Raw genomic sequence first — 21417 nt, forward strand, 5'->3', positions numbered from 1 at the left:
TCCTTCAGCAGCTTCACTGTGGTGGGTTCATGTGGGGGTCTTGATCCAGCCCGGCCCCTCTACCAAGCACGGTGTCCTGTCTTAGCTGGTGGTCCTCCGATGTGACCAAGGAAACAGACGGAAAAGCCCTGCCATCGTTGTTTCTAAGACACGACTCAGTGACACTTCTTCTACGACAGACTTGTCTGCTTGGGAGGCAGGTAGTCCAGGACAGACCCAGTAGGTCCAATACCCTGGTGCCCAGGAGAGAGAGCAATGCAGACTCGGGTGACAGAGCCACGCCTCACGCACTGCCCACCTTGCGCTGGGCCGTTCACACTTTAACCTTCGTGTACAACTTGCTACGGTCTCCTTCTTGCATTCCAGTGGATATCCGGCAACCATGAATGCAGAGCACACGGTGAGAATGATGCGGAGTGATGGTTCGGGTTAGGTGGGAACTTGCCCTGAATATTTCTGGGGTCTAATAGCTAGGTAATGAAGCAGATGTCCTCCGCAATCCCAGGCCATCGGCCTCCATGTTCACATAACATCGATTTGTGCCTAATGGCTTGGCCTCTGGCACCTAACCACATCGGTATGCATAAGGCGTGGACGTGCCCATAACTGTGGACTTCCTTCCCCACATACAGCACGACAGAGCCTGCCTCGGCGAGCAAGCGCACTGCGGCAGAGTAAGCTCAGGTACTAAGATGGTCTGCAGCAGAATCATTGTGCTTTAAAAGTTCCATCTCTTCAAGGAGGCAGTTCCCACCTGGTGCAGCGGCGGATGCTTCTCAAACAAGGACCCCGTGCTCCGGACCGGTCGGGCCGGTCTGTGGCCGTGTGCTGGGCTCCTCCCTAAAGCAGACGTCGAATTGCATCTGGCCGGCTGCAAATCAAGTCTCTGGCTGCACAGACTGTCCGCCCTCAGAGGCCGCCCAGGAAAGGATGCCCCCTGGCCTCTCCGGGACCCGTGATCAAAGCCACCAGGGTTACAATCTAAATGATTCAACTGTTTCCTCTCCCCTCTCATTACCAAGGTAACAGTTACTCATTATTAGAAAAGTTTAAAAAATTGCAGAGAACAAGAAACACAGCAAAATCACTGGCCGCACTCCCACAATGCAGAGACCCCCACCAATGATACACATGTCGTGGCTCTTGCTTTCAGTTCTCATAGCCCGTTGCTCTTCCAGCAAGGAGCGAACAGATGGATCGACCAGTCTGCGCAGCTTTCCAGGCACCTGCCGTCAGCACAAGAACAAACAAGCAAGCGTTTCCTCCTGGCCCAGCCTCTCCTTACCTCCTCCCAGGCTTCTTAAGATGACAGGCTGCTTCCTGTACCAGGCACCATGTTCATAGCTACCTTATAGGATTCAATGCACATGAAATGTACACATAAATATACAGTTACATCTCCTGTATATACTGGACCCGAATATCAGCCCAGGCACCTAATTTTACTACAAAAACTGCATTAAAAATGTGCAGAAAAACTCAGCTTAGACATGAGTATATATGGTAGTATACACAGATAGAACATAAAACATTGCATATAGGTATGTAATAATAAATATATACATCTACATGTACATAAACAGATATACCAAACTTGCTGCCAATGAGTCAGTGCTGACTTACTATGACCCTGTGGACTTCTGAGACTGCAACTGTTTGCAGGAGTAGAAAGCCCAATCTTTCTACCAAGGGGCTGATGGTGGTTTCAAACTGCCAACCATGAGAAGCGCAGCCCAACACTAACCACTACACCACCAGGGCGCATATATACATGATATATATACATACATATACATATATACAGTTTCCTTCTCACAACGAGTGTAGAGCAACAACTTCACAGATGGAAAACTGTGGCCCTCAGGGACAGGGGCAGTCCCTCGGTGACATGGCTGATAAGCAGACGGAGGGAGACTCAAGCCCATATTGGCCTTGTTCCTGAGCTGCCCTCGATCAGCCTTCCTCCCACGAGGGGGGGCCCTCCTCACAAACTCGGCTCCTTGGTGCAGAGAGCAACTGCTGTTGGGACTGCCTATGAGGTGCATGATGGCCACAGAGCCACAGTGGAAGTTTAGGCAAGCCACTCTCGGCGGCTGACTCAGGGCCTGCCCTGAACAGACCGGATAGACAAGGATCCACCTTCCATTTTAGATGCAGAGCTAGTGTGACTGCTATGAACACAAAGCCATGCAACACGCTCAGTACAAACCAGCACGGCTGACAGCTGACGGCCCCGGTGTGCCTGGGGGGGGCCACTCTGAAGAGTTCTTAGAGGCAGGTTTCTCAGCAGTGCGTCACCAGGCCTTCCTGCAGTGGTGCCCAGGGAGGACGACTCACCAGCCTTCTGCTTTGCGGCTGAGCTCATTCCCCAGGAACCGTTCTGCTCGTGGAAAGGAGGCTTCAAAAGTTCATGGGAAAACTGAATTTAGAGGCCATGGAATTTCCCATAAACTTTTTGAGCCCTCTCCGTATTGATACAATGGCACCAGTGGTCAGCTCAGGGCCTCCGAGAAGACATACGGAACTTTAATGATCTCCTGCTAGCTGGGAGTTCCATAAATGATGCAGGCTCATTGGCTAATGACAAGGTCAGGATTCTAAGCCACCAGGCTGCTCTGCGGGACAAAGATGAGACTGTCTGCTCCCCCCAGACTGACAACTCCAAAAACCCCGCTGAGGGAGGCCAGGAGCCTGCATCTGCTCCCCAGCAGTGGTTTTCAGGATTTGATGATAGGAGCAGACTCTTCCAGATGGGCTCCAGGACGGCCTGACAGACATGGCGCCACGAGGAACCTCGCACCAGGGCTCCACTGGGAGACGGAATTCTCCAGGTCCACGGAAAGATGGGGGGCCGGCAGAGCAGAGGGGACGGCCCGGTGGCAGAGCTACAATCCAGCAGGAAGGTGGAAGGAGCAGCCGGGCATGTCAAGACAGTAAGCCCTTCCCTTTTCCTAAAAGGTACCGTACCCTTATTAATTAATGTTTTTAAGTGCATCAGAGATGAAAAGTTCTACGCTCTCTTAGTACTATTACAAATCCTTTTGATGGCTGTAATGCTGAAACAGCTCTGGTATTTTCTTAAAAAACAACAATTAACATGCTGCTTTGAAAATCCGAATGACCTTTATCTTAATCAGCGTCCTCCGAGTTGCCGTGAGTCACCCGCACCGTGTGTGGGGAGGAGGCTGCTGGCAAACTGTAACCCGGTAGCTTTATTTGGCAGGGAAAACACAGTTGACCTGGATTAAAGTCCTCAGTTGCAAAAAGCTTATCTGTCCTGCAATAGCGAGCGAGTTAAGGAAACATTGAAATGACATTGAGAAGCGGGGTGGGAGGAAGCTTTTGTGGGAGCGGAAGGACAGGGCACTGTGATGGCAGGGGCAGGGAGGCAGCTCCGAGGTCTGCTGGAGAGGTGAGCTGGCCGGCAGGAAGAGGAACAAGGCTGTGCGCTGAGCTCCTTCAAACAGTACAAAACCACACGTGGACACAGGCACACTGACCCTAGTCAATTATAAAACGTTGAGGCAAGTCCTCTCTAAAGTTTGCTGAGCAAACATTACACTCGAGGCAGCCGTGGGAATGGAGGTCAAGGTTTAAAGCAGAGTCCCGCGAGGCCTCCAGTGCAGGGCTCGCACTGTACTCTGCAAGGGCCGCGTGCGCAGACTGCGGACACCACGGGGCAGCCAGGCAGTGGTCTCAGGGACCAGAGGAAGGCCTTCCTCATCTGGGAGTCTGCCTGTGACTCAGTGAGCAATCGTGTACGTGCGCCCATGCATGTGTGTGCGCACACGTGGGCGTAACTTTGCCTGACATTGGTTTTCTCAACAGCTAATTCTATCAATTGACTCTTGGGGCTGTGGTTCCTGCCGAGCTGTATTGAAGGTGGGGTACAACTGGGCACCTTGGCTGAAAATGCAGAGGTTGCATCTCCTCCTTCAGGCAGAGACATGAGCAGAGAGCCACCAGTCTGCACTGTCACCATGTGTGTGTGTGGGGGGGGCGGCTCTCGCAGGGGCTCGTGCTGCGCCTTTTCTGCAGCGCTGGGTTTTCTCGGGCGGCTGGCAGTTCTGCCCCCACACAGGCTGAGCAGCAGGTTGTCGCCCATTGTGTGACCCAGCCAGTCCCCAGCGAAGTATGTATATAATTCTCCCCACCGTTGTTGCTAAGATATAGAACAGATCAGACACCAATTCATCGGTTTCTACAGGCACCGTTTAGGGGGATTCTCACTTTCCTTTTCTGGCTTGTTCATCCCCCAGGACCCGCACCCACATCCCACACCACCACGAGGTTCCTGTCTAATCTCCAGCTGCTGCTGCCACAGCTGGAACCCAGATTAGATCTTCCATAAAAGACCGTAATGCTGAACCACAGATTCAGGGCCATAGGGTCAGTGCCAAATCACAGTGCCCCCTGGGGGCTCCTGACGCTGTAGCTATTGGCAGGAGTAGAAAGCCCAGTCTTTTTTCCGAGGAGCTAGTCAACACTTAATCATTATGCCACCAGGGTTCCTTAGAATGCTCAAGATCGAGTGTGCACCTAGGAGTTAAAGTTTAGCTTTTAGATGACATCAGGGGATGTCTTTGGGTTAAGGTTTAAAGATGTCTCATGGCAAAGATTTCAAGGGTTCATCTAACCTTTGTGGCACTAGAAAGTTCATGAGAATTTAAAATTCTGTTTAGAATATTCCCCCTTCGGATCAAAATTCATTATGAACTCTTTCATGAATGACAATATGCCTGTCCTTTTTCCTGTGCTGGTTAACAGAGATCCCTTGCTGTTCTTTGGATGGCTGCTTGCAACTTTTTGAACTCCCAGGCACGATATAACAAACTCAGAACCTTGAGAGAAGCACTAAACATGTCATGAGGCCAACTAACTGGGATCGTCTGTGAATCCATGAACCTCAACTTCCACACCAGGGAGCCCAAGCCCAGAAGGCATTTGCCTGTGAAGAACCAGGCTCAGCAACAACTCGTTTTGGGTGCATGGTGGTAAACCTATCAATCACACAACTTCTGCCAACTCAATTGTTGACAGGCAAACAGCGTAGTACCAGCAAGGACCGTCTCAAGTTGTGCTACCCTGCCCTGACCAACACGCCATTTCCACTGCCATTAGGCCCTTTCCCCTTCCCACCACCCACGGGAAACCCTCGTAAACTCTGGTCTGCACATTGGCCTGTTCTTGTTGGTTTGTAGAAGTGAAGTCACGATACATCCGCCCTTCTTTGATTGGCGTCTTCGGTCAGCACGTCTTCCAGCCCCACCCTTACTGTAGCACACCTCCAGACATGCATTCCTCCCACGGGCTGCGCAGGAGCACGCCCTGTCTGTCTGACCACACTTGGTCTGCCCATTCCTCTGTTGATGGGGCCTATCCGCCTTCGGCTGTAGCACTGTCGGTGCTCCAGTGAGGCCCGATCTACCAGTCTCTTTTTCCCAGTCTCTGATGTGGAGGCTGGAAGTAGAACTGCTGGGTCGGATGGTAGCACTCTTTAGGCTTGGGAGAAGTCATTGCACGTGTCTTCCTTAGCTTCCGGGTGATTGTTGCAGTTTCCCCACATCCTTGCCCGCGGGCCGTTTTCTAGGTTGTCTTCTTCCCACATCTTACCCAGCCTAGGAGGAATCAAACAGAATCTCACCGTGGTTTTGATGTGCATCTTTCCGGTGGCTCATGACACTGAACATCTTCCCATGTGTTTGGTGGTCACTGGAATGTTCTCTTTGGGAACATGTCTATTCAAGCTCTTTTCCATTTTGTGATTCTATGGGTCTTTGTGTTGCTAAGCTGCTGGTGTTTATATGCATTTCGGCTATGAGATTCTTCTCAGCTATATGCTTCCCAGAGATCTTCTTCCGATCAGCAGTTTATCCTTGTACAGTCTTTTCATGAATACAGTTTTTAATTTTTATGAAGTCACATTTATTTATCTTGCTGTTTGTGGTTTTATTATTGCCCGATTCACTGTTGAAAGTTAGGTCTGACAGAATAACAGTTTCATTGCCATTTAATTCATGTACCATACAAGTCAACGGTTTAAATATGTTAGAAAGCATTGTGTAATCCTCACACAATCCATTTTAGAACAGTTTCTTACCTTTTGTACCCATGGTTCACTCCCTGTAACCCTAGCTATTCATCTAGTTACAATCTCTTGAGATTTCCTATCCTAGATCTCATGTAAAGAAAACATTACCAAGAAAAGAAACCCGATAATGGCATCAAAAGAAAACAGGAAAGCCCTGAATGTAAAAGTAAGCAGAATAGAAACTAGAACAAATTAAAAATGGGTCAGGAGGGAAAACAAATGATAATATGTTGAATTTTAACCTAACAAGTGTTACAGCAATCTACTTTCCAACGCACTCTGAGGGCGGAATTACTCTTCTCGGTAGTCAACGGTTCTACAGGAATCCTGCTAGTGTAATGGTTATAATTGGGCTGCTAACCAAGGTCAGGAGTCCAAAGCCACCAGTTACTCTGGGACAGAGATGTGGCTTTCCACTCCTCTAAAGATTTATAGCGCCAGAAACCCATGGGGTCAGTCTTGCTGTGCCCTACAAGGGCATTGTAAGTCAGAATGGGCTCAAGGGCAGTGAGTTCGGGGTTTGGGTTTTTTTCCCTTGTCAATGGTCTGAGGGAGGTCAAGGGAGACTTAGTCCGCACAGGGACTAGGCAAATGGATTCTGGGTTTTCACTGTCATTCATAGCCATCTGAAAACTAGGTGTTCAGAATTTGAGCTCTCAAACAATACCCTCCTCTGATCTTCAGTTTTATTATCTACAATCTGCGATCATGGGCTAGTCTGTTCCTTCCATGTGGACTAGGCTGGCACCTCACTTAGAAGATGGCTTGTTTTAAGACAAGCCTTTTACACCACAGATGCTACTCTGATAGGCAAGCACCATCTAATGTCTTCACCACATTTTGTAATAAGACCCTCATCTTCACGGATCACTTCATGAGGGCAACTATTGAACAGGGCAGGCCACAGTGTGGGAACTGACTGTTCTTAGATGGGGGCTTACTATTAAGCTAGTGCTATTTATTGAAGTGATTATTCTTTCCCACAAAGGATGGACTAAGTGCCCTTATAAAAATCAGTTGATTTTTTTCTTGATTCTTGATTATAGTGTTATACCTTTAAAAAATGTTTCTGGACATATGTCAATCTAAGTAAGTCTAAGAGACCTCTGATGTGATGTGTGACTCAGAGGAAAGCCAAAGGTCCCATGCTAGGATAAAGATGTTCTCTGGACCTTATATTTTCCTTATATTTTCTTCCAAAGCCTGGTGACACCCCCGACCCTGCAGGTGCAGGCCAGCATTCCAGAGTGCCCAAAGTCCCTGTCATCCCCCCTCTCTTTATGGTCATGTTTGTCTCCGCCTTCCTGCTTCGCACCGTGTGGCTCAGCTAACAGCTACAACTGCTGCCCTTCCCGTTGCCTCCAGCTCTCCCCGTGACACGCTCGTCCCTCTTCCCCAAACTCCCTGGACTGTAAGGCAGCGTCTCAGGCCCATTCCTACCAGCCCTCCAAAGCTGCCCAAGACATGGACTTCCCCGGGAAGTCTGTCCTGACCTGCTCGAGGTCAGTCAGATAGGCTCCCTCCACCATCTTCCTCGGCCTCCAGTGGGGATTCTTCCTCCACCCCCATTGCATCGTTCTACAATTTACTTGATCCTTCACCTGCCTCTCCCCCTAGAGCAGTGGTTCTCTACCTTCCTAACGCTGTGGCCCTTTCATACAGTTCCTCAGGTGGTGGTGATCCCCAACCATCAACTGGTTTCCATTGCCGTAATTGTGCTACTGTTACGAATTGAGCAATCCCTGTGAAAGGGTCATGCAACCCCCAAAGGGGTCACGACCCACAGGTTGAGAACCGCTGGGCTAGACCTTAACTATCTCCAGGAAAGGGGCAAATTCTTGTCCACCCTCAGACCTCCAGGGTCTGTTTTGCTCTGTGGAGAAACACAAACGGGGGAGCCGCTTGGCCACTGTCAGAGGTGCCCCCTGAGGAGCACATGGGGGGGGGGGGAGCCAGATGAAGTGGCTCATCATCTTCAACCTTCAGTGAAAATCAAACAAGCCAGCCAGCCAGACGGAGTCCGCCGACTCTCAGGGACACCTGTGTCTGCAGAGGTCTGTCGGGTGTTCCAGACCGTGTCCTTTGGGATGCAGGGAGTGAGGTTTTCCCTCCCAGGTACCTCCGGGCAGAGCAGAACCACTCACTTTGGGTTGCCTGGCCACCCAGGAGAAGGAGCTGCACACCGCTCTCAGTCGTCACGTCCCAGGTCAGACGGCTGACTCCCAAAGAAGCTTCCGCTTACACATGTATGAGCACAGTGTGAGGGCTGCATTTACCTTTGGAAGTCTGGGTCTCACTTAAGAGGGGTCTAACCCATATTGTTAGGAATGGGTCAAATTCCACCCCTCACACACTCCACAATCTCTCCTGGGAGGGCAGCTAGAAACGTCAGGCAAAACCTTTTAGGAAAAACCAGGCATTTTGGAGAAGTAGGATAGTAAACTAGTCCTAACTACCCAGCATGCCTTTCCAGAAGCATATTTCTATGTCCCCTCCCTAGGAGAAGAGACACTGCTGCTCCATGCTGCCAGTTTCTGAACGTCCCGGACAAACGGGTCCATATGCCTCCCTTTTCATCTGCTGACCCTCACCACCCCCAACACACTAGCTTAGCATGGCGCGCGCTTTCACTGGGACGGCCCCTCCCGCCCTCAGGTTCAATGCGCCCTGAGCTTTCCTGAGGGGAGCGCTCCTCGGAGCTGCAGCTGGACTTCAGGTCTGTGCCAGGGTGTGGAGCAGGGCGCGTGCGCAATGTAAGTGTTTGCTGTGGTGTCTCTCTGTGTGGATGGTGACGCGTAGTATCTGTTCCTGTGTTATGCGCATGTACAAGTGTGTGTCTACGTGTTTATGTGGTGCACGTCTGTGCTGTATGTGTGGCATATGTATGTGTATTGTGTGGGTATATCTGCATGTATAGGTGGCATTTAGTGCCTGTGTTAGGTGGATAGTGTGCATGTCTGCATGTATATGTGCTGTGTGTGCATAGGGGAGTGTTGTGTCTCTGTCAACATGTGTGTGTACGCGCATGTGTGTGCATGTGGATTCAGCTCTTGTAGAGTAGGCTCCGGCTCAGGCTGGCGTGGACTCTATGTCTCCTTCTGGTGGACGCGTTTTATGTTCAGCCAATGTCTGTCACCACAAGGAACCATCACGGCTATGGGCACGTTTACTCAGAGTAGCTTCCCAAGAGGCTCCCGCCCTTGCAGGGTAAGGCAGGCACAGGAAAACACAAGGTTAAGACAAGCTCAGAGCCTTCTGGGAAGGGGCTGGCAGGTCAGCCTGTCATTTAGAGTTCCGGATCCTCGCCAGCTGGTGCACGGACGGGGCCAGCTCTAGGAACTGCCTGTCCACCACCCATAGTAGTGCCACCAGGTGCAAACCTGCCATGCCACCTCGTGGCAGGGCGAGGATGGGGGAATCCACTCCAGGGAGAAGGCAGGGAGTGAAGCCGGAGGAGCCATCAGCCTGGCTCAGGCGACTTGCTGGCCTCGATATTTTGAACATGCTTGCATTTCCTTGCCAGCAAACACGCAGAGAAGGTGGAGGTGGGCCTGGATGGGCACAGGCCTGTCACGTGACCCCGAAGTGCAAGCGGGAGCAGAGTGCTTAGGGGACGCCCCGCTCACCACGCAAGAGAAGCTCCGGGGTCAGATCTCTGGTGTGACCGGGACTGACGACTTGCACCCCGCCAAAGCCCACGGCCTCAACATGCTTCATTTGCGTACTTTGGGTCTTATCCTTCAGGATTATGCAAAAATGACAGCTGCTTATAACTATGTGGGGGCTTGAGCTGCAATAATTAAAAACATCTGCCTTTATCTTACCGCTACCAGACTTCACCCCGTGAGGTTGGGTCTAATGAACTTCAAAGAGCAAAGCAAGAAATAAAAGTCCATACATTACTAACAAATTTCTAGTGATTCATTTAAATGTATAACCAGTTATTCCAACAGCCTCCAAACCTTTAATTATCGTTTAACTATATATAATTTGGGACTGCTAATTAGATAGCAATTTTATGCTCTCATGGGGATTCAGATGCAATGCACACTCCCCAGAGGAACTGTCACTGGCATGCAAATGACTCAGTCACTCCGTCCTTCCACTGAGCATGGGCGTTGCTACTGAGGGGTCCTCGGCGATTCTGCTGTCAGCTCCCAGTTTTCCAGGAGCCCATCGATTGGGTGAGGTACGGGTCGGGCCAGGCCCAAGGGCCACTCTCCAGACAGAACCAAGATGGGCTCCTTGCACAACCCTAGCAACACTCCCACCGGTCAGCCGGGCGCCTCTGAGACTTGGGGGGTCTACTCCCCTTTCCTGCTGGCTCCCCAGGCTTGCTCCATGCGGGTCTGCCTGGTGTCATCCAGGAAGGAAGCTAAAGCTTTAATTAACAATGAACTCTGCCCCCCTGCCCCCTGACACACACACACACACACACACACACACACACACACACACAGTCCCACCAGCACCACCTCATTGGCCGCTGAGTAATAGGTGGGGGAAGTGGTGGCTCCACTGTGCCTGGAGTGTCCCCACCCTCAGCAAGAGGGCCCTGTAAGTGACAGACAGGTGTGGATCACCGGGGAGAGAGCAATTGATTGATTCCAGGACATCCACCAACACAGGCGCCAATGCTCCCTCCTTGCCTCATTGCACTGCCAGCGTCTGCATTTGTCGGCGGGAACTAGTAGCTAGCAGCCAAGGCTCATTTTCCCCATGAGGGGAAGGAGGGGCAGACGGATCTATAAGAATTTTTAAGAGATCATTATTCGACACATTGCATGTAATTGCATTTTGATGAGCCTGTTGTTGCTAATTCATCATCCAAGATGGCACCCTGTAGCTCTGAAATTAATCCAGTGAGACAAAGGCCAGTGCATGTCCAGTGTGAAGAGGCGCTTTTTCCTGGTGATGTGCTTTTGCCAAACAATAAAGCAGCCGAGAGTCCTATCCTGAAACCAAACTTCCCAGAGCGCCTCATCTCCCTCACGGACACGCAAAGCCAACGCTCCTGGTACTTCTAAGTGCACATCCATGGACGTAGCCCACTTTTTGGAGCAGGCTGGTGTGGCAGGGACAGATGTGCAAAACCCACAAAGACCACACTCTGTGCCTTCAAGTCCATTCTGACGCCCAGGGACCCTCTGGGACAGCAGGGCTTGAAGTAAGAGTGGGTAGTGTGCCCAGTGCCTTTCTATTCGTGAAAACATCTACGTGGATGCACCTGAACGTGTGACTGATGCTGCACAGAGACGTCCATCCATGGCTGCTGTGCTTGCAGTGATCGCAGACACAGACCCTGAGTCCAGGATTCTAATACAAGGGTTTTATTTAGGGGGGAGGGTGGAGGCAAATCCCAGGAACTATCTGTCTGCAGGGAAGTCAGACAGTGACTTAGAGAGGAAAAGGCAGTCGACACCACGCTTGATCAAGCTCATCACCACTCTGGGCACCTAGAGCTTTACCTCAGTGCCGGTGGCTGAGAGACGGTGTGCAGAGACACCTGGCGCGAATATCCCACTGACAAGCAAGACCCAGCCCAGCCCAAACCTGATGGCAGTCATTCCAGACACACGGCAACCTGGGGGTCTGGGACTGTCAGTCTCTGTGAGCACTGAGTTTTATTTGCCTCCTATGAAGCGAGGGGCTGCGGGTTGCAATCACCGACCCTGTGGTCAGCACCCTCACGCTTCCCAACAAGGCCGCCAGAGCTCCTTCAATGGGTGAGCGAGCACATCCTCTTTGGTTTTGTTCCTGTTCGGTGCCCTAGAGTGGGTGCCACCTCATGGCGACCCACGTGGCACCCACACGCCTCACAGCATACTCATAGCCCTCCTGCAGCCACGGTGGCAGTCACGGTGGCGAATCCATCTACGGTCCCTCTACAGGAATGTGTCGCTGCTGGGCATGTTCACAGGCCCAAGGTAGAGCAGGGAGATCTTGCTCGCTTCACTTCTAAGGAGCCTTCTGGCTGCGCACTTTCCAAGACAGACGGCTCAGTTCTTCTGGTAAGCCACCGTCTAGCCACTATTTTCTCCAGCCCTGTAGTTCAAAGGTGTCTGTTTTCCTTCCTTTGTCATGGTCTAGCTTTGGCCTGCATGTGAGGCCACCGAAAATACCATGTTGTGAGTCAGGCACCTTAGTCCTCAGGGAGACTTTTTACACCTTTCAGAGGTCTTTGCCCGCGCAAACAGGCAGCCCCAGCAGTAGTGGGACTCCAGCTCGTGACACGCCCAGGGCAGGGTAGCAGGGCGCCATCAGGCTGCAGGCGTCAACCTTTCTAGGCACAGGCAGCCTCGCCTTTCTCCCAGCGTGCAGCGGGTGGGTTTGAACCACACACTTTCTGGGTCATCATCACATTCTCCTCCTTCCAGACTGCAACCGGAGGCTTGAGTTCCTCTTCTCCAGCTCCTACAGCTTGAGAAATGCTAAACTTCCTCTCCCCTTTCAGCCTGTGAACGACATGTCATCACATCTCATCCCCCCTTACTGTCCTCTTGAGCCACCCTCTGAAGTCTGTGGTCAGCTCGGTCACTCCACTGTGCCTTCCTGCTGTTTTAGCGATGATGTTTCCGTCTTTTCTCACGTCCACCTGTCTTTTCTTCCTTCTCCTGTGCACCCAGTGGCCTTTGCTTTCATCTTGCGAGGCATCTTCCACGTCACTCCACACTGCGTGCATGGTCGGTCATTGGCGTTCAATGATCCAAGTGTGTGCTTGCGATGGGCTCTGCATTCGGGGAGGGGGGGTCCTTGTGTGTCGTGAATCTGCACTCCTTTCCTTCAGTGCCATTCGACCCAGCACCTTGGGGAGGGGCGGTCTGTTCCCAAGTCAGTCCCTGGCCTCCTCCTGACCTGCTCTGCCGACCTTCGTCATGGCCTCTTGTCCTATAGGCACTGATTGCTTCCTGTGCATCCCACCTGGCAGGAGCCACATGCACACTATTATGTTATTGATAAGAAGTACTGCTAATGACTAGGTCAGTGGTCTTGCAGAATTCTACCATGTTTCTAACGCCAAGGCCATATTTTTTAACCACTGATCTTTGTTTCCAATATTTACATTCCAATCAAAAGTAATTAATTACCAATGCACCTTTGTTGAAGGTCTCATCAATCTCACTCTGAAGAAATTCTCAAAAACCTCCAATGTCTTCATCGGTAGCATTAGCTGTGTGAAGACTTGAATGACAGCCCGATTAACTGGGTTCCCTTCCCATCACTGACGGCGCTGTACTTCAGGAGAGAGCTTTAAATGCTCTTTTTGATCTGGCAGGTGGCACCAGCTCTCTTCCATTGGTCTCCCTGGCACAGTAGATCACAGGTTTATCTGACTGGAATGGTCAAAACCATCCATTTTGGATCACTGGGGCCTAGGATATCCATTCCAATTCTAATTTTCCTCGATTCACACTTCGTACATCTCTTGTTCCAACTAATACTGGATGTTTACAGATGCTGAACCTTATTCGGAGTCATCTCACACAGAAAATGAAGACCCAGACCAAGGTTGACGCCATGCCCGTCATCAAGGTCAAGACTGCTGGCTGCCGGCTGTGCTCTGAGCGAGTGCCTCCCACCTGCAGGGGCTGTCCTCCCAGCAGCCCGCAGCCAGCTACTCTCTGGAAGGGTTCCCCTGAGCAGGGTTTTTGTTTCTTCCAGAAGCAGATTTCTAGGCCTGTCTTCCCTGTCTTTGTCTGGAAGCCCTGGTGAGCCATGTCTCCCACGGGTGCCCTTGCTGCAGGGGAAGTACCAGTGGCTCCTCTTTCACCCTCTAGGCAGCCGCTGAGCCCCCACCGTGTGGCAAACTGGCAGAGGCCCGGCGACGTCTGTTTAAAGGATGGTGTTGTGCGTGCTTTGCTTCGCTGGTGTCTGGGGAGTGGGGTTCCAGGAGCCAGGGAACTGTCCTCGGCTACGTGCTGGCAGCTGCAAGGGAGTGTGGCACATGTGGACATTGCAGGACCACGGGGACAGGGTGTCCATATGAACCACGCCACGAGGCTTCCAAATAGGATTTGTCAATAAAACCATTTGCTGAACTCCACCACCAGATTCCAGAACATCATCCACCAATCATGCCAGGCCTCAAAACTTCCCCTGACCATTATCCATAGCCTTCGCACATGAGTCCTCTGGCAGCCTTCAGGTATCAGTTTAAAATGGCATCCCTGCGAAGCGCTTGCCCAGAACTCCCAAAGCAGGTGGCTACCCCGCCTGACTGCTTTTGTTTTTCTCCGGTTCTTGCTTCCCAGGGAGAGCTCATCCAAATGCACACACAGCATGTCCCCGCTTATTTGCTTATGTCTGATCTCCTAAGGACCTGCCCTCACCATTAGACTGCCAGGCCCAAAGGGGAGAGGGGGCTGTGTCTGTCTTGTTTTGTCACCTGATCCCCCAGCAGCGAAGGCAATGCCCTGCACTGGGTATGTGCCAATCACGACCAGCCAGAGAGAGAAGGGAAGGAGGAGGGAGGGAAGGGAAAAGGAAGGAGACCCTCTACTAGTTCCTTCAGTCATTCAACCAGTTATCGCCCATGTTGAAGAAGCACTGAATCTTCCGGCAAATCTCTCTCTTGGTCAGGTGATTCTAATTTGTCATCTGTTGCTTGCAACCACAATTGTCTGGGTGCCTGACCTGATCAGAAAATCCCAGAGTCTGGGAACCCAGGTGAGATGTGGTTCTGGCCTCTATTCTCCTTCATGACCTTCATTCCTTGTCCCCATTCCACAATCTTCCTCCTCCCCTTCAAAATCTTCTCCCGCTACACCTCAAACCACCCCACCCCCACCCCGGCCTCAGCCCGGACACCTTGCACACACAGCCGGAGCAATTCCCTTCCCAGTCACCAGGTTTCTGACACAGGCCTCCACCTGGGGCGCTGCAGAAATATCTGCCAGGTCTACCACCTCACTGCACTGTCAGCAAGCTGAAGGCACAGACTGGATTGTGTGTTTGTGTGTGTTCTCCCTGTATCTTCAGGTCCTGGTGAGGAGTCTGGCAAAGGCAGTGGATAGTAGAGAAATGGGGAAATGGAACACACATTGAAACATTGTGTCATTAAGCACCAGTGTGAATACACATTGAAACGGTGTATCATTAAGCACTGGCGTGGAAGCCTGATAGGAAGGGGGCTTTCTGAAAAGACTGGGTGGGTGTCTAGCTGTGGACGTGGTGGCTGAAGAGGTCTTTGGGGAGCTGGTTTTCCGCCTGTGTGCTCAAGGTCCGGTGGTGACTCACCCAGTGCTTGGATGTGAAACTCCGTCCTATGCAACAGGGCTCCTGGCCTCCCTCCCTTCCTTCGTACCCACTTCCCTTCCCGATTCAACTTATGCCCTGTCTTCCATTCTGTTCTTCGGGTGTCTAATTTTTCTCTTCGTTGACAAAGTAGGATGAAAAAGAAAAAGGAAATCCACCTCCTCGCCTTTGAAGAGGGCGGGCCGTCTGGCTGGCTAGGTAGGAGTCTAATATAGGCACTCCACAGCAGGGTGTGGAGGGTGGAGGAAGGACAGGGAGGGGTGCAGCCCCTACAGCTAGAAGCACTCTGCCTGAAGGGACAGAAGGAGGCAGCAGTCACAGGCAGAGGAGGAGGCTGGCGTGGCTTAGGTTGGCACACGGACAGCCAGTCCAGGGAGCAGGGACACAGGCACACCCTGAACTCATGCCCTCTGTCCTCTTCCTGTGGGTTCCCCCGCCACTCAACCCCCACCCACCGCCTGCCACTGTGTTCCACGACACAACCCCAGTACCCAGAGTGGGGAAGGGGGAAGGCGGGCTACAGGAGCTAAGCAAGGCTCCCGCCCCACCTTCTAGCACAGAGGAGAATCTACACACACAGCCTCTCACTGTGTTAACTACAAACAGAACTGCCTTGCCAGAGCCCATCTCAGGCTTTGGGAGTTTTTCTGGAGAGAGATGCACACTGATCATCGGTTCCCGACTAACACGCAGCCCTGGACCAGGTCTTCAGAGACTACCTTTGGGCCCAGTTGGGCCTTCGCCCTTTGCCCTTCAGCACCAGCACCGGGCTGTGAGGCCGCATGGGGCAAGGCACAGGGGGACACTCTGCTTAACCTGACCCCCAGAGCCCTACAGCAGTCCAGGGTTCTAACGAGGCCCCTCTCAATGCCAGTCACTGAAATGGGAGCTTGGCGGGAGGGGTTGGTGGGAAAGGGGGCCGGGGAATGTGCGCTGTTCGAATCCACCCAGAGGGGCCCTGAAAGAGATCGGTGGGGACTGAGGGCTCTCTCTGGGAAAACCCTAAGAAGCACCGTCTGTCCTGATGCTCTGCGGGGTCGTGGTAGGTCCACCCCATAGCAACCAAGGTGTTTACTGCTGTCCCGCCCTGCACAGAGAGGATCTTAATACGTCCATCCTCGGAAAACACACCCGAGCGGATTCCCACACCCCACTGATTCCCCCAGTGCCCAGGCACACACCAGCCACCGAATACCGAACCCAAGAGGCTGTGGGTTTGGATGTCTGAGGTTTGCCGAAGAGAACGGAGCTCTAGGGTAAGGGAAGCCCAGCGTCCACCCCACCCCCCTTCCTTCACCCCCACGGTCACCAGTCACCAGCATAGCCTTCAGGACTGCCACATGACACTGGGGCCCAGCCAGCAGTTCACAAAATGCCCTGGGCAAGCACTTGGAGGAAAGGTCCCCAATGTGTGGTCTTTGCCACCTGGTGTTTGTCGAAAGGGAAGCTGGCTCTGCGTGAGTGGGGCTGCACAGACCTGCTTATTTTTGCTCAGAGAACACACTCCTCCGAGCAGACACCCTGGCCATTCTTTTACACTCTGCTGAGTGGATTCGGACCTAAGTCGGGTTGCCTGGGGCTCTGTCCTCAGCATCTGAGCCTGCAGGGACCCTAGCCCTGGAGGGTCTGGGCGCATAGCAGTGCCAGTACGCCACCTACTGGCGGCTTCTTCCAGTGCCCGGGCTTCCGATCAGAAGGAAGGAGCCTTTGGGGGAAAGTTTTAAAAGGGATGCGAAGCCCCTACTAGATGGACTCCAACAGGCTGCAGACCAGCCTGAGGACAGCAGCTGTGCAGGAGGTCTGGGGATACCAAAGACTGGGAGTGGACTATGGGTACAGCTGGTGCGCATGTGACCTTTCCTCCCCCTCTGGAAAGCCCCCTCTGTGCACTCCCAGCCCCCCACCCACCCCCGGCTGGGTCCTCTCATAATTAGCCCTTCTGGCTGTGGGCAGGATCCATCCCAGGAAGCAGCCAGGCCTGGGGCTCAGGGCGGGAGTCCAAGTGGAAGGTGGAGCAAGCATAGGGCTGGCCAGCAGGCAGGTGGGCACTGAGGACAGCATAGGGCACTCGCTCCTGCAGCAGAGGGAGGTGCAGCTTCAAAAGGAGGAGGCTTCTAAAGGCTTGCTGAAAAATTCCATTATCTTTTCATCCAATCCCCTCTGAACTTTTTGAAGCATCTTTTTATCTGGAGCACGGCATTTTTTTGGAAAAAGCCAGAAAGCACAGAAACACAAAGGTTAGGAAGACTTGAGTGGAGACAATAACTCTGCTTGGTCATGAGGATTTGTAGCCTGAGTACTGAAGCGTGGTAAAGACCAAATGTGGGTATCCAAGGAGCCAGCAAAGTCAGCAGTTGGAGTCCACCAGCCACGCCATGGTAGACAAACGAGGCTCTCTGCTCCTGTAGGGATTTACAGTCTCAGAAACAGTCCCTGGGGTTGCCCTGAGTCAGGACTGACGAGATGGTGGTGGTTTGTTGCTGTTTTAATTACTCAAAGGCTCTAATTTTAAAAATCAGCCACGGCGAGTAAGAATTAATTTGATAACAGCTGGTTTGAATGTGTGAAGAAGTCTCACACTCTAACGTCCATCCTCTTGATGGGCTGTGGTTCCGTCCCCACTCAGTGAGTGGGTGCTCACCCCTACCAGACACAGCCCTCTGGCCACATCAGCCCTGCACAGGACTGCTACACAGCTGGCACCAGATGCCTGCTGCATGGACGCTGGTTAACCTGCCAAGACCCAGGCTGGCGGTAAGGATGGACGGTTGAGGAACACTTGGAAGAAGGCGAAGGAAAGTGCAGTTATCAACTGAAGAGGTGTTCCTTCAGCACAGCGGTTCTCAACCTGTGGGTCGTGACCCTTTCACAGGGTCGCCCAATTCATAACAGTAGCAAAATGACAGTGGAGAAGTAGCAACCACAATGATTTTATGGTTGGGGTCACCACCATGTGAGGAACTGTCTGAAAGGGTCGTGGTGTGAGGAAGGTGGAGAACCACTGCTCCAGCATTTGCGCCGACAGCACGGCAGTGCCATGAGGGCTGCTGCAGGGAGCTGTGCTTGCACATGCTCCTGATTCACACCCACATCATACTGGGGTCTGGAAAACACTGGACACACCCCAGCCACAGCCGGAGAACATTGGTATTGTGCATCAGGGAGACTCGCCTCTGTCCTCTGGCTGCAGAACCAGGGCAGAGAGAGAGGAGGAGGAGGGGCGTGATTGTAGGAGAGCCTGCTCCATCTCCCCCCACTGGCCAGCACCCCTGTGGCCACGCTGCATCCCGCACTAACCTGGCAGCCATCTCTCACAAGGATTCAGTGCTAGCGCTGGTCTTGAGAGGAGGTGAGCTGGCTCTGAATGAAAAGTCCATGCCTCAGTTCACTGGGAAGCTGTCCCTAAAGGCATCGGTCAGGTGGAGCTATGCTCCGAGTGCAGACACAGAGTTTGTCCAAGGAGCTTGTGAGTCGTGCCCCAGAAGAGTCCAAAGTCAGTGAAAACGAAACCTCTCCTACTGAGTCCCTCCTGTGTGCGGAGGGCCAGCCACTGCACCCTGTGCAAGTGACAACAGTCACAGCTCGGTGACGGCGGCTTCCACTGTTATTGTCATTGCTGTAGTGCCGTGATCTAAGTACCTGTGGCCCCTCACCTGGCAGGGCTCACAGTGACCCTCACAGCACCATTGTTGTCTACCTGTCTTCTAGACGGGAATGGGCTACGATGCTGAGAGTCAAAGAGAACACCAATGTGTGTGTGTGTGTGTGACAGACTCAGACATGCATGCAGACACACACACACGCGCGTGCTCACCTGAGGCGACACTGGGTAAGCATCACCTGAGTGGAAACTTTGGGCAGACATTATGATAACGAGAGACTCTATCTATCTGCTGTGCCGGTGTGTATAGGACCCCTGCCAGGCTTTACTAAAAGAGTCTAAGCCAATGGAAGTGCCAAAACCTACTCTTCAGATTCTCTGTGAGTGTCCAGCACCCCTGTGTCCCCCCAACCAACCACGTAGCAGCTGCACACAGGCAAGAGAGCGACAGAACACAAACAAGTGCCTATGTCTGGGGCCTGTTTTGTCACACCCGCCACTCACGCCTGGTCCGATGTCGCTTCACTCAGTCCCCAAACCAACCTGTGAAATAAGCTCTGTGGCTCAGGGAGACGGCGTGACCTGTCCACTGTCACCCAGAACCATGACGAGACTTAAAGGCAACTGTGTGGTGATGCCCACACTGAGTTCTCCTCTGCTTCCCCGCTGCCTCTGCCCGTGGGCAGATGAGTCAGCACACATCCACTGAGCAGCTATGTTGGGTTCTTCGATGGCTGGCATCGCCCCAAACCCTCTCTGCTGGCTCCAGGGTCAGCCCGTTTGACCTGGTCATTTCTCAGGCTCTGGTTGTGAAGCAGTGGCAAAGTGGTTTGTCTGGCATGTGAGACATGGCAAGTGGGATGTGGCTATTGGCTTCAGCCACCTCACTGGTGGGAACCTCTCAGGTGTCATCCAGCACAGGATTTCCACAGTGAGAAGGTGACAAGGACTTGTCTCTGTGAGTCGGTGACCTGTCAGGAGTGTCTGCTTCCCTAAGGACCCTTCAGCAGCAGCCTGAGGCACACACAGCATGGAAAGAGCCTCTGATGGAAACAGACCATCTGCGGGGAGACCAGGAGACATGAAAAGCCAGAGGACCGCGAGGAGAGCGTGCACAGGAGAGCAGATGGGTTCCCTTTGTGCAGTGCAGGACTAGAGGTGACACCCCACATTTACTGCAATCACTGGCAGGAGATCCAGGTGTGATCGTGTCCCTGATCCTGGTCCATGTGGGTTTGGGAACGAGAAACACTGGAAGCGACATCAAACACGTAACTGCTACCCTCCTGTCACCCCCAGCTGGGTGGCCTAGAGATGGGGGCATGTGGGATGCGGCTCGTGGTCAGGGACTTTTCCCATCAGGGTTGCAATGGAGTTACTTTGGGAATTAGCTAGTTGGTGAGCCCAGTCCTTTTCTGACAAAAGAGGCTGTTGGAATCAGGTTTGGTCTGCGGGTCCCGTCTGAAAGCATGCATATGGGATCCCCATGACGTAGCCTTGACTCCACAATACCAGGGCGAGTAAAGCAAGGTTGGCTGGTGATGAAGCTCCCACTTGAACTGTTTCTAAAGAACGAGGCAAGCGAGAGGCGAGCTGCTTCCCCCCTCCCCCCCCCCCCGATGCCGTGCCCATAAACACTTGAGTGGCACGCATAGCTACTCCTATTTCTTTCAGATGCACGGAGGGGTGTGCTGGATGGAGTTCACGTGTGTGTGGATTGCCAGCAAAGATGACACAAGCTTTCTTGATGTTCACAAGAAGTGCCCACCCTATTACATCACACACTTTCCGATCCTCTTAGAAAGCCTAAGGGATGTCTCCCTGCTAGTTCGTCCAGGGAAGGCACACTACGGCCACCCACTCTGGACACCATCCATCCTGGTCACTGTCAATGACGGAGGGGCCCTGGCCAGAGGAGCCCGAGGCGGCCTTGGAAGCCCTCTCTCCACAGACAGTGCCCCAGGCAGCCTCTGCCCGCTGGGAAGCAGGGTTGACAGTGAGGCAGGCTGCCCTGAACTCTGCCCACCTCAGAGGGACTGAAGGCGATTCTGAGCTGCAGAAAGTGGTGACCAAGCTGCCCTACCGGGCACCACTGAGTGGGAACGAGGGGTACCTCAACCACCATAACGAGGTATCCATCTGCTTCGACCAACAAGATGCTGTGCTCCAGCAGTGTTCATTTGGGGCCAATCCCATTGAAGTTAATCCCCAGGGACCTGGGGTCCATTTGTGGTATAAAATGGGGCTGGAGGGGGACTGTGAGAGCCCGCTTGCTGCATAAAAGTATCCAATTCCATGGGTTTCAAGCAACAGTGAGATTTTGTAAAAGGATGATTGATGGATTTTGGCCTATGTGAAATAAGCAAATACCAAGTACATAAAGACACAATGCATTACTACATGAAGGCACAGCATTAAAGATGTGTCTCCTACATTATTTATGTATCATGTGCCAATGTACTTAATACCT

At 52.5% G+C, this 21417-nt stretch overlaps 1 protein-coding gene across 1 annotated transcript in view; it reads right to left on the reverse strand.

Moving 5' to 3' along the window:
* The window catches only part of CACNA2D3 (calcium voltage-gated channel auxiliary subunit alpha2delta 3), a 978241-nt gene that overhangs the window by 207802 nt on the left and 749022 nt on the right, over positions 1 to 21417 (reverse strand). The window lies entirely within an intron of this gene.

The sequence above is a fragment of the Tenrec ecaudatus genome, chromosome 5 (genome assembly GCF_050624435.1).
Source record: "Tenrec ecaudatus isolate mTenEca1 chromosome 5, mTenEca1.hap1, whole genome shotgun sequence".
Classification (NCBI taxonomy): domain Eukaryota; kingdom Metazoa; phylum Chordata; class Mammalia; order Afrosoricida; family Tenrecidae; genus Tenrec; species Tenrec ecaudatus.